The sequence below is a fragment of the Ailuropoda melanoleuca genome, chromosome 3 (assembly GCF_002007445.2).
Source record: "Ailuropoda melanoleuca isolate Jingjing chromosome 3, ASM200744v2, whole genome shotgun sequence".
In the NCBI taxonomy this organism is placed as follows: Eukaryota; Metazoa; Chordata; class Mammalia; order Carnivora; family Ursidae; genus Ailuropoda; species Ailuropoda melanoleuca.
Genome location: NC_048220.1, coordinates 45,875,870 through 45,889,346, shown reverse-complemented (window position 1 = coordinate 45,889,346; position 13,477 = coordinate 45,875,870). Strand labels below are relative to the sequence as shown.

At 40.2% G+C, this 13,477-nt stretch overlaps 1 long non-coding RNA gene across 1 annotated transcript in view; it reads right to left on the bottom strand.

Annotated features, from left to right (window-relative positions):
- The window catches only part of LOC117801509, a 78,451-nt gene extending 68,077 nt beyond the window's left edge, over positions 1 to 10,374 (bottom strand). The window contains exons 1-2 of the long non-coding RNA XR_004624088.1: positions 10,285 to 10,374; positions 9,854 to 9,961 (exon numbers count right to left, since the gene is read on the bottom strand). This is a non-coding gene — a long non-coding RNA (uncharacterized LOC117801509). The remainder of the gene's footprint in view (positions 1 to 9,853; positions 9,962 to 10,284) is intronic.
- Positions 10,375 to 13,477: the final 3,103 nt, after the last annotated feature.

Genomic DNA, 13,477 nt, shown 5'->3' with positions numbered 1-13,477 from the left:
CTTCTGTTCATTGCAAGACATCATATGGAAAGAATAAAGATAAGAAATATGGAGTTTAAAATATTTGAAACATGTATTAACCAAAACAAAGCTATTTCCCACAGTATATAAGGAATTCCTATAATTCAATTAGCAAAGCATAGACAATTCAATCGAAAAATAAACAAATGACTTGGCCAGGCACTTCTCAAAAGAAGAAAACCAAACAGCAGTAACCAATGAAAAGATGCTGAACGTTAGAAAAATAAAAATTAAAGTCATGAGAAGATACCATTATTCACCCATTAGTTTGGAAAAGAATAAGTCTGACAGTGCTTAATGTAGGCAAAGACAGAAGCATCTGGAGATATTTTACCGGGAAGAGTATAAATTGTTATGGCAATTTGAGAAAAATGTTTGTCATTACCTGGTAAAACTGAAGTATGCAAACACTATAATGCAATAATTTCACTCTCACACCTAAAAGATATGTTAGGTTATGTATGCGAAGATTCACATTTAAAAATGTTCGTGGCAATACTGCTCATAATTAACAACTTTTTGAAAGAACCCACCATGTCCACCCTTAGTAGAATGGATTTATAAAATACTTTATGTTCTTACAATGGCATACTACATTGAATAGATATGAATTAATTACAGATATGTAGGTAAAATTACAAATGCGTGTGCAGGAAAAGCAAGTCATAAAACTGTAATTACATGATTCTATTTCCATATAGTTCAAGAGGAGGAAATACTGATCTAATTTTTAAGAATGCATATATAGGTGGTAAAAAAAATGTAAAGAAAAAAAAAGTACTAGAAAAGTGAGGGTCATAGTTACCTTAAGAGGCCATAAGTTATTTCATGGTGACACAGTGAAGACAGAGAAGTCACAGAGTATAGTCTCAGTAATGTTCTATTTCATGATTGATGGAGTTGTATGGGTGTCTGCTTTACAGACAATGTTTTAATGCACCTATAACTTTACACAATTTTCTTGATGTCACATTTGATAATAAAAAGGTTTAAGCCAATAAACAAACACACTGCTTTCCCCTGATTACCTACCTTTGACTTAACTAATCTGGCCTCTTATCAGAGACAGCTGTTTACAAAATTTGAAGTTTTCAAATGGGAATTTGACACTGAAATTTCACATGGAAACAGGTCAAACCTTGTTGGGCTGTTTGAAATGGAGGATACGAGGCCTGGATTACAGTTTACTCAAATCCCCTTTACACATCCCATTACTCAAAGCAATAATACTTCCATAGAATCCTACGACACCAGGGCATGAACAGTTTGGAAGCCACTATTACAGACTGTTGGGGCATGAAAAAAAACCCAGATTTCATCTAACTTCAGCTCTTCATTTTATAGAGGGCTTTATGACATACCCAGGGTCATCCAGCCAATTAATGGCGGAGCGGGTTTAAAAGCCAGATGTGATTTTTAGTGGAGCATTTATTTTCACAGCTTAGTTTTTCAGTGAAGTAACACTCAGAATCACTCATCTGCACTTTCTAATGTCTTCCACAATTTTTCTTACAGCAACTAGTTCTATTAGCAATGCTTTAGCAATAAACCAATTTTATGCGCGTGTGTGTACATGTATATTAATAAATATACATATATCACACATACACAAAAATACATACTATAATGCATATTTATGTATATATGTATCCAAAAAATAAGGTCCCTGTATAAAACTAAAATCAGTTGGTCACTTTAACCTCAATGAGTAAAGCAAGCAAGGGGAAGCATTTATTATAGGGTGAGTATAAATCAGATGTTTTTTCTTTATTAAGTCAAACAAAGATGAAATAGGTTGAACTGAGCAACGTGAAAGATTTAAAACACTGTTTATCAGAAGAATTTCCCCATATTATGAGTGTTTTAAATGTAGAAGTAAAATATATCACCTCTTTTAAGGAAAAGATTCTAAAATTCTTTTCTCTTATGGTTGTAAAACAGGATAGATTTCTTTGGGACTTTCACAGTAACTGGAAGGACCAAACACTTTCTTTGGTGACATTTTATGCATAATAATATAAAAATGAGGTTGCCACGGGGGTGTAGCTTCAGGACCAGCCTCACCCTGCTCCCAGTTCTGTGCGGCAGGCAAGGAGGTGCACTGTCCACACCTGCCTTCAAGAAAGAACTTGCCAATCAGCTACAAACGGCGGCAAGGTCAGGTTCTTCCTTGGCAATATCTAGTCAAATCTCAGCACAACAGAGAAACCAGGGCACCATTTCTTGACAATGTGGGATGGCTCTATGGGTAATTTGTGTACCACAGTACCCACTGGCCTGGCCAAGACTCCAAAGCCGCACTGCAGTCTGAAGCCCTTCCTCCCTAAACCTCCTTTCCTCTCTTCCTCCTTTCATAGGTAGCAGACCCACATCATGATCTAAAGGTTTTCACTGCTTACTCTTGCTGCTTCTTCTTTCCATCTTTTATTAGCATTGCCCCCAATAAATCTCTGGCACTTGGAATTCCATGCTGGTTTTCCAAAAGACCCAACCGACCAAGAAGGTCAGAGAGACTCTGATCACAGCCCTCTGTGTTCTTTCCTTTCCTAAGGACACCATAGTATTCAGTTACAGAAGAGAAGAAAGTTATCGTACTTCATCATAGTACACGCAGTTTAGATAGAAAGGGGGGAAAAACAGTATTTTAAAAGTACTGGTCTAGGAAAATTTAGCATGCCCACAAAATGGTTCTTTTGCCGAAAAATTCTGAAAGGGCCCTGTTCACTCCACCTTATTTATAACTTCTCCCTTCTTTATAAGATTTGGAGAAAAAAAGGGAATAAGAAGGGCAGGGGACCAGAAAAGTCTCTCTTATTCTTTATCAGAGGTTGGGAGAAAGAAGCAATAGGGTGGTGGCAGGGATCCTAGAGACTAGGGCTGCTGAAGATCTCACCAGCTTTTCTTCCTGCTGACCTTCTTCTGGTCTTGACGGTCCCAATGCTTCCAGTTCCTACCTGTCTAATTCCACCAGCATATTTTATCTTCCTGAGATCCCCTTTCCATAGAGAAATGTCAGAGAGGTCCCACTGCTGTGGTAATCAAGACTCATGGATGCTTACTCTTCTGAGAGATGGAACCATACTCTTTTTCATCTTAAACACTATCATTGATAGTGGTTACCTATGAGTTGAACTCCCCTCGTGCAGGGCTTCCTCTTAACAATCACATTTCTGGTTCCTGGCCTTTCAGTGTGTTTATTTATTTTCTTTACCTCCCCTCCATCCCTGTCCCATGTGCTTGTCCCTCTGGTCTACTGTTTTGGTAACTTTAATAGGGGTCACACCACAGCTTGTGATTTTACAATTTGATAAATGGCTGTGTGCTTACCTAGACAGTCATCAAGTTTGGATGAGTACTGATAAATCAACTCAATTGAGAAGGTTCAAATCGAACTCCACCTCTTCCAACTATGGCTTCACTGAACTTATGCTGTCTTACACTTGGACAGGTCATTTCCTGCCCTACTCATTTACCTCTCTCTATATTCTCACTTTCATTTTTCACTTCTATGCATTTAAAAAACCCTGAGAATTAAGGTTTATGACCCTAGGAGCTGTGAGTTTGATTTGGAATGTCCGCAGCCTACTCACACATAGCTACTCTGCAATCTAGTTGTAGACATCCTGAAGTCAGACTTAGCCTCAACTGTGGCTTTTTGTCTGGTGTCACTGGAATTGATAAAAGGGAGCCCATTGAGAAAAACAATGCAACAGTTATATCTCATTTTGCCTTGAAAAAATACTTACAAGATTCTTCGATTCCCTGGATTTTGGAACCACTAGACCCCATTCCCCCAACACACCACACATGTACAAAGGTACACATGCATACACCCACACACACATAACTTGGGCTCCCTTCTCTATTCTCAAAGCTCCCCACAGCTGTGTGACTCTTATATTGTCTTGTCTCTCTACCTAGGTGAACTCTAACCACTTTTAGAGTGATTGTTATGGTCTTTTGTCTTATGTATTTTTGTACCACAGGCACCTAGCTCAACAGCAGAATCATGGTAGGATAATTATAGAAGAAAAGAAGAGACGGAGGGACTAAATGAATCAAAGCTACATTTAAGTTTAAGATTTAACTAAACAAGTAAACATGCATAAGCTATTTGATGTTTCTAAACCTCAGTTTTCTCATCTGTAAAAGGGGAATATAATAATGCCTTTAGAATATTTATTTTCTAGTGTATATAACTCTAGATAAAATCTAAAATTAGAATTGTTCTTAAATCAGAAAACAATTTGTTTTCAGCCCAAACAGGCTAAGCTTTCTACATATTTTAAAAGTAAATATTAAATATCAATTTGTGTTAAAAGCAATCAGTTCTGTTTCAAAGGCTGCTGCTGTGAGATTCATGTTCCACAATGAAATTTCATTTAATTCTCACCCTTACACCTTAAGCACTTTTTTTCAGATGAAGATTTTTATTTATACAATAAATGTTTGCATTTATGTTCACCATGACAGTCTGCGTTTTTTCATCTACTCGTTCAGGTTGACTTGAAATACATCTAGATCTTTTGTGGATGAAGTAATTGTACTGACATTACAAAATAAAATCTTCCAGAAAGAGACTGTTTAGACTTGTGTATGTGACCTATTCGTTGAATTCTCCTGGTAGGTTTTATGCCAGCAAGAACAATTTTTTTCTCTTTACAGATTAAATCGAATATATATATATATTGCCAACACACAGACACACTAAGCCACCAGCCAGCAGGTTGACTCACTTGAATTTATAGTTATGATAAAGTCATTTGGAAAAACAAACTCAAGCTGTGAACCAGTGAGAACTAATCCCGGATTCAAAATCCAGTCCCTGAATGGGGCTGCACCACTGTGGCCGTGAACATGTGATCATGTAAATGTTCCCCTCAAGGCTGTGGATGACAAGCCTGATGGAAAGGAAGGAGGAATACTGGGCCTACAACACTGCTCACCAAATGTGCTGACTAAAGAGAACAAGCAATTCCGTCTGGGACCCAGAGCCTCTGGCAGCTTCTCAGGGTAGCTTCTGCCTTTGGTGGCAAAACAAAGTTTGGGCTTTTTTTTTTTTTTCATTGTTTTTTGAAAGGAGATGAGTATAATCATTTTTTAACATTGGCTCCTTTGTGTTACAGTCTGTTAGCACACATTTTCAGATTTACTTCAGAAAAGAAACGAAATAGAAGTGTGGATGCATGTTAATTACCCAAAAACATGGTACACCAGATGGCCACCAAGGTCTGCTCCAGTCTAGTAGGTAAATAATGCTTCCCAATCCCTTTGTCCCTTGGAAAACCAAATTTTGAATTATTTCCCTTCCTATTACTGTTAATGCAGGAAGTAACCAAGGGCAATAGAAAGCCACATTTATGAGTAGACTGTAGGGGCTGAAGGTAAACATCTTTTTTTTTTTCCTTTTGCTAAATTAGGCAGAATTATTGGGTCCAGAAGAAGTCAAGAAAAATGCTTATAATGCCCCAAAGCATAGACTCAGGCCTTCTTCCGTCAAAAAACAAACACTAGAGAAAACAAGCTTGTTTTTTCAAACCATGCATAATGTTTCAGACCTTATTGATATAGGTATAATGATTTTGACATCAAGATTCTTCTCACTAGGGGCGCCTGGGTGGCACAGCGGTTAAGCGTCTGCCTTCGGCTCAGGGCGTGATCCCGGCGTTATAGGATCGAGCCCCACGTCAGGCTCCTCTGCTATGAGCCTGCTTCTTCCTCTCCCACTCCCCCTGCTTGTGTTCCCTCTCGCTGGCTGTCTCTATCTCTGTGGAATAAATAAATAAAATCTTTAAAAAAAAAAAAAAAGATTCTTCTCACTAGACTGTGTAATGGGCCCTCTTGCATTACTTACGGGAGATTTTTAAATTAATTAGGTCAGTATATACAGTCACAGTCCATTCTAAGAAAAACAAAACTTGAACTTTAAAAATGTCTTTCTCCTGAGTTGGGTATACACAATAAATTCTTCATGACATTTCAAATACTATATTTCACCTCAGTGTGCTCCACGGCTGAAAGCATTAACTTCCATAATATGTCTGTAACTTAAGGGGCAGGGCAGTACATTTGGGATATTGGATTTTGGTCCCGCCCTCTCCTGTGGTCCCCTTCCTTCTTCCTTCACTAAGTAGGTAACTGGCTATCCAGGGCTATAAACAATGGATGTGACAGGTGGAAAAGCAGAAATAATCTGTAAGAGAATTTAGTGGCTCCGGATATAGACCAAATAGCTAGTAGAAGCTGGGAAGAAAGTATAGCTTCCGCACTCTGGGGAAGGAGTCCCACAGCCTGGCACACATGCAATCAGCAGAGACATCATAAAAGATGAGACCAAGGACAGAACCATGACCTCGCAGTGGGACTAATGATGATGGAGGATCAGGGTCAGGCCACAGCACAGACAATACAGCCACTTCCTGCACACCGAAAGACAAATGCCCCTTCAGAGCAAGCTTGGCATCTTGTATGATTCCTACATTGACATAAAATCCAAGGGAAAGGAGTGGGTAGAGGGGGAAGAGAAATCTTCAAATTGATAGAGGTTATTTCTACCCACCCTGGCAGAATAAGTTCTCAAAATAAAAATCAGATTGAGTTTGAAAAAAAGAAAAAATTCATTTTGCATAAGTGAGTTTGCTGATTGAGGGTCATGTCTGTAACTTTTATAAAGACAATCTTGAAGTTTGGGAGAAGACAAGGAAGGAAAACGGAATGACATTTCCTAAACGAACTTGGGACAGATGAAGATGAACAGTTAACAATTCTACTGAGGGAATTCTCATGTTTAAAAGTACCGGCCATACTATATATGACAGTTGCCTGTATGCCAAGGGCTTTCCTTACATTAACCTATCTACTCTTCCTAAAGCCTTATGAGGGTTGCAAAGTAGGAGGGGTGATTAAAGCACCCTCCTCTTACTTCCTCAGTTGTCTTGGCACAGAATCCTAGCCCTTCAGAATGCCATCTGAAACTACAAATTCATGACGACCCATTTTCCACTCTCTCTGTGGTATGCTTATGGCTAATTACTTTATTTCCCAATAAAACTACCATTTTTTCAGGGCCTTAAAGTAAAATGCTATGCAAGTGAAAAACAGGGCATATAATTAAACCCATCTCAACCTTTGGAAATTCTCCACTTATCTGAAATGAAGCAGTTTTCATACATTTATAGTATAAAAAAGACTCATCTCTCTCTTTTTTAAAGATTTTATTTATTTATTTTACAGAGAGAGCATATAAGTGGGGAGACAGGCAGAGGGAGAAGGAAAGAATCACAAGCAGGCTCTGCGCTGAGTGCAGAACCTGACTTGGGGCTCGACCTCATGACCCTAATCATGACCTGAGCCAAAACTGAGTTGGATGCTCAATCAAGGGAGCCATCCATGCTCACCAAGACTCATCTCCTTTTTATGAGGTCAGACAACCATCACATTTTCCAAATAAAAAATAAAAACCACAAGTTTTTATAAAAAATAAAGCTGGGAAGAGGGATGGGTGTCTACGGAATTATAATTCAAGAAAATAAAATAATTTTTCTTGAGAAAAGCTAAAGGTTACACATTGGCCAGAACTCTGAATGAAGAGAATAAATTTCCTTTCTTTATACTTTTCTGTTTTCTTCTCTGACATCAATGATATTTTTTCATTTTATATAAGTTGACTAAGTTTTAAGTAACACCTCCTGAAAACAGAGAATCTCGTAATAATGGATTCAACTTCCAAGTGACCAATTGACTGGCTCTATTTCCAGGACAGAAGCCAAGATTTGATTTAAAATAAAGAACCAGATAGTTTCTCAACAAAGATTATTGCCTGATTATCCAAAGAGCCTGCTCAAGTCTCCAGTTTAATTTACCCAAGACACATTTTGTAGTTCTCCACACATTATAGCATGCAACAACATGCCGTATCACTTGTGTGTTCTTCCAAATGTAACCACACCTTGCCCACATGGGCAGAGTTTTCTTCCTGCTTTATTGGCTGTCCCATTCTAAGGTTCCTTTGCTGACTCATCCTCTTCTACTTGATTTTAGCAGTTGGCATTCTCCAACCCTTGGCCCTCTTTTACTCAATGTCCTCTCTCTAGATGATTTCTTCAACTTCCCATGGCTCTCATTACTATCAGAACATCCGGAACTACTAACGGTATACCTCTAGACCAGACCTCTCTCTGACCTCTAGGTCCCTATGTCTACAGATACCCAACATTCATGGACTGTTCACCAAATGTTATGCCAAGTGCTGTACGTGCATATTTTTAATTTAGTTTTTTTTTAAGATTTTATTTATTTATTTGACAGAGATAGAGACAGCCAGCGAGAGAGGGAACACAAGCAGGGGGAGTGGGAGAGGAAGAAGCAGGCTCATAGTAGAGGAGCCTGACATGGGGCTCGATCCCATAACGCCGGGATCACGCCCTGAGCCGAAGGCAGACGCTTAACCGCTGTGTCACCCAGGAGCCCCTTTAATTTAGTTTTTGATACATTTTCATATTTTACTATTTGCTTTGTTTCTAAGCATACATATAACATATATATTGTTATAAAACTTCAAGTGATTAAAAAAAAAGATGATTCGTCTCAGCCCACCTACAGCTTCCCTTCCTATGCCACCTCATCTCACACCCACACCCCCAAGTATCAACTGTTACTGTGATGCATATTCTCACTTAATCTTCACAACAACTTGGTGGAAATAGTATTACTGTTATCTTCATTTCACAGATGAAGAAAGTGATGCATAAGAAGATTTAAAAATGTGCCCAAGGTCTCTTGGACAGTAACTGACAGAAAAGGGATTACAAATTCAGGTTCGTGTCATTCAGCACGTTCACTTCTTCATTTTTATTTTGCTGCGACACCTGGGTGTCCCGCAGAGGGCATCCCAAGTTCAACTGTCCAAACTTGAACTCAGTTTTCCTGCCTTGTACCCAGTCACCAAGCCTGGTCCTTCTCTTGGGTCTTAATGTCAGCAAATGACACAACCAAATACCCATGTGTTCAACTGAGATAACTTGGGGTTATCCTTAAAATCCTTTCCTCCTTCATAATTCACATCTAACTGGTCACCAAACCTTGCTCATGCGGTTCCTAAATCTCTCTTGGATTTGTGAGATTCTCTATATCACCACCACCTCTGCTTCCAGACTTGCCACCTTCCAAAGCAACCTGTACACAACCATCAAATGGACCTTTGTAGAATGCTCACATGGGAGCATGTCTCTTGCCACTTTAAAGTCTTTCGTTTTCCCATTGCTCTTAGAATCAAGTGAAATATCATTAGTATGGCTTCCAAGGCTCTCTTCAGTCCAACCCCTGCTCATATCCCTGCCTCCTATCCTAGATCTCTATATTCCAGGCACACTGGTCTTCTCTTAGTCCCTCAAACAAGTCACTCCCCTTTAAGCCACAGAGCTTTCACATATGTTCTTCCCTATACCAGGAGTTCTTTTCCCCTTCTTCTTAACCCATAGTACTCTGCTCAGTATGCAAGCCTCAAGTTGCCCAGAAAAGCCTTAGCTGCCCTTTTATCTATTTCTTGTTCCACTCTTCTATGTTCCCTTACTACTTGGTACTTTGCATCTGTTAGTTCTATCACTAAATAATTAATCCACTAGTTTATACATGTTTTCCCTACTAGACAATGAGCTCCAGAAGAGTAAGAACAGTGTCTCTCTCACTCATCCTGTGCTTGGAACACAGAAGACTCACAGCAACTCATGAAATGAAATTTGGTACAACCCTCAGTGAGTAGCCTCTTTAATTGGCTCTTAAGTCTTGGTTCTTGGAAAATTGGGATGGCGGCACAAGCTTAGAGTCACAGTACCTCTTTCAGGCAAGCTGGATTCACTGTTAGCAGGGTTACTTCTGGTAACAGTATTCAGAGACAGTTTAAATAGTTCAAGGAGTTAAGAACGTTCTCCAGTGGAAGTCCCTAGGGAGCAGAAATAGAGCACTTTAAATCTTGGCCTTCTTCCTTCCCTCTCCTCTCAACCCAAGAGTCATCAGAGGAAGTCTAAACATTACAAAGCAAGATTACTGGAAAATCTTTTGCAAACTCGCTTCTCTGTATATTTCCAAACAGTACTACTTTAATAGATTCAAGTTTGCGGGACTTGATTCTAATTCCAAGACAACTCCCCAAACAATTCACCACAGAACAGAACATTAGAATTATGGTAGGTATAATTAAAATGCCATTGCATTCTAATATTGTCTCTTCCTCCATTGCTCCCACCCACAACTGGTTTTTCATACCAACAAAGAAACAGCTGTGTGATCAGCAGGCTTCCATCTGTGAGCTCCCTTCCATCTGTGTTCTCTCTAGCACTTGCACCAGGCAGATCTGGAAAAGCAAAATACATTCTAGTCTTGATTTTACTCTTTCCCATTATTTCACATGTGCAAAAACAAAACAAAACAAAAAAAACCAAAAAACAAAAAAAGCAAAAAAAAAAAAAAAACCTGAAATATCCTTTGGGGCTTTCCCTAAAATTGGCACTTCCAAGAAGTTCAATGGTAATTAATGACATTCCTTTGGCCTTTCTGAGTAATGCTATTATCAAGAGTAGAGAGAAGCAGTTGAGAAGGGATGAAGGACAGAAGAACAATCCTTATCCCATTACCTGGTAATGAACTGCCAAGGTTCAGGGAAATGGCATTGTTATGACCATGCCTCATTCAACATAGAAAGAAATATAATCTGAAAAGATAAAAATGATGAGGCACCCAGTACTTTAGAATAGTTGTCAACTTCTTTATTTCTAGTCCTTCCTTCATTCCCCAGCATCAGATTCCTATCAAATCTTCATCAAGCAGGTTCACTTGTCACTTGTCATCTCAGCAGACTTTAAAGCCTGGAGGATAGGAAACATCCAGGAAGTCTTAGTGTTCTCTGATCACTTGGTTACTCCCCTATCCATCTTTCAGTACTCAGTTCAAATCAGCTCTTCAGAAAGTTCCCTGATTTCTCCAGGACGAGTTAAGTACTATTTTTGTCTTATTGTTGCATGTTTGTATCAATTATACCCCTGGTTACAATGCTATAACTTTTATTTACTTGTCTAGATCCTTAATTCACTGATTCTAATGTTTTCTGCTTTCGCATATGTCTCTAGAGTCTAAAATATGAATGAGTAAATGAATGAATGAATGAATTTATTAATTTTTATTAATTTCTCAATGGTACAGCAAAATCTGCCCAACAAGCAAAAACTCTATGAAGTACTGCCCATTATACTCTCTATAATCCATGGATAGGAAGCAGGTTTGTTTTGAAGAAAGCAAATACAAGGACAAACTCAAATTCCTAGTTTAACTCCTCATTTCGGTCTTCTCTCTGATCTTATTTTTGCCACTTTAAAATAAAAGAAGAACAAACCAACAGTAATTACATAACTGTGACAGCTTACTTTACCTTGCCAAACTTTAATTTCCTCAACCACGGTTTGTAGGGTAGGTGTGAGGATTTAATGGGGTCATGCATAACGCACATCAGAGCCCATAGTATAGCACCTGACACATAACGAGTGGCAAATAGATTCTTAACTGGCATTTTTTTGAATATCAGGAACTTAGCATTGCATTTTGATTCTCCTCTGTACTCCCCATCTTCCTCCTCTTACAAAGCTGTTAGCCATAAAGAAATGATCAAAAGACAGGAAATGAGAGGGAAAATGTAAAATAGAAATGGCTTAAACCCAGAAAATCCATCTTTGAAGAGAAACAATATATTTTATTTATACCAGATCCACATGCAATGTATCTAAAAGAATTTTCACTACCCACATGTCACTTCTTCTTCGATAACTAATGGTTTGACATATCTTTTGGCTCAAAAGACTTATCACCCTATAATGCAAGGGATGTGTTTACTGGGACAGCTGCCACAAAAGCAGCTCTGCAGATAGACTTTGTTCAACTAGCTGCTTTCAGACATGAGGGAACTGTCTTATATATATATAAAGGATATATATAACATATTATATATATCACATATATATATATCAAAGGCACTAAAGCCCTGGTTTCATAACTACAGTACTCTAGTTAAAATTAATAGACAAAAGACCATAATATATCAAAGGGTAACCACATTTAACCATTGCTTTTCTATTGGTGACTCCAAATGGTCCTCTTTTTTTCCCTTTGCCTTATAATAAAAAAATAATACACTAGATATCAATTAAAGGACAAATTTTAAACTTAAAAAACAAAAGTTACTCCTAATATTTTCATCATGTATACCAGGATCTCTCATTTTCCACCCAAGAAAGCACAATTAGTAAATCAACAAACATACTGGGGACCTGGAAGACACCAGTTTCTCTGCTGTTATTTGAGAATTCTTAGGTAAACAAGACACTGTCCCTACTTTCAAGAAATTTATCTTCTGGGGGGAGGAGTTAAGATGGCAGAGGAATAGGGGACCCCTTTTTCAGCTGGTCCCCTGAGTCGAGCTGGATAGGTACCAGACCAGCCTGAACATCCACGGAATCAGCATGAGACGCAGGAAGATACATCTGGATCTCTACAAATGAACAACTCCAGTGCTGAGTATTGAGGTACCAAGCGGGGAGCCATGAAACCATGCACAGATATTGGAAGATAAACGGAAAGGAGAGGGAGCCGCCGCGTTTGGGCGCCGGGAAGCGATAGCCACTTGCACGGGGAGCGGCCGGACTCGTGGGCTGGCACCTGCGAGAAAACAGACTGGGACCGTGAGCGGGGAGCGCGCGCCACCAGACTTCTCACAGAATTCCGGTGTGCTCACTGGATCAGGACTGAGACCGGGAGCTCCGGGAGCTGGTGCAGGGCGCCTGGCAGCTGGCGGGTCACCTGCAGGGGGGGGAGGGGCGGGTGGACCCGAAGACGGCACCTGCGAGACAGCAGACTGAGAACATGAGCCAGGAGTGCATGCCACCAGACTTCTCAGGATCTCTGGGGTGCTCACTGGATCCAGACTGAGACTGGAAGCTCTGGGAGTGCGCCCGGGGTGGCTGGCGGCTGGCGGTGTTAGAAACACAAAGGACAGAGACGCGCCAGCCCCGGAAGCGAGGGCTGGGACACCAGGTGTGGGGCGCACATCCCGGGACGCTGCAGGGTTGAGCAGTTCCAACAGTAACAGATTTAAAGTGGCCAGAACATCAGTGGAGAACAGGCCGCGATCCCTCTGTTCTGAGACAGAGGCTGGGATTCAGCCACTGCTGCTCTGACTCTCAAAGAGGCACAGCAGACTGCCAGGGAAAGCCGCCAGAGAGAAAAGCCTGGAAATACCGGCCCACAGTGTGCCCACCCCCATCCCCCCTCGCAGGGGATGCGGAGACTCTAGCCAAACAGGGTTGCCTGAGTATCTGCGCGGCAGGCCCCTCCCCCAGAAGGCAGGCTGAAAAATCAAGCCCACATCCCGGGGTGCCTGGGGGGGCGCAGGCATTAAGCGCCTGTCTTCGGC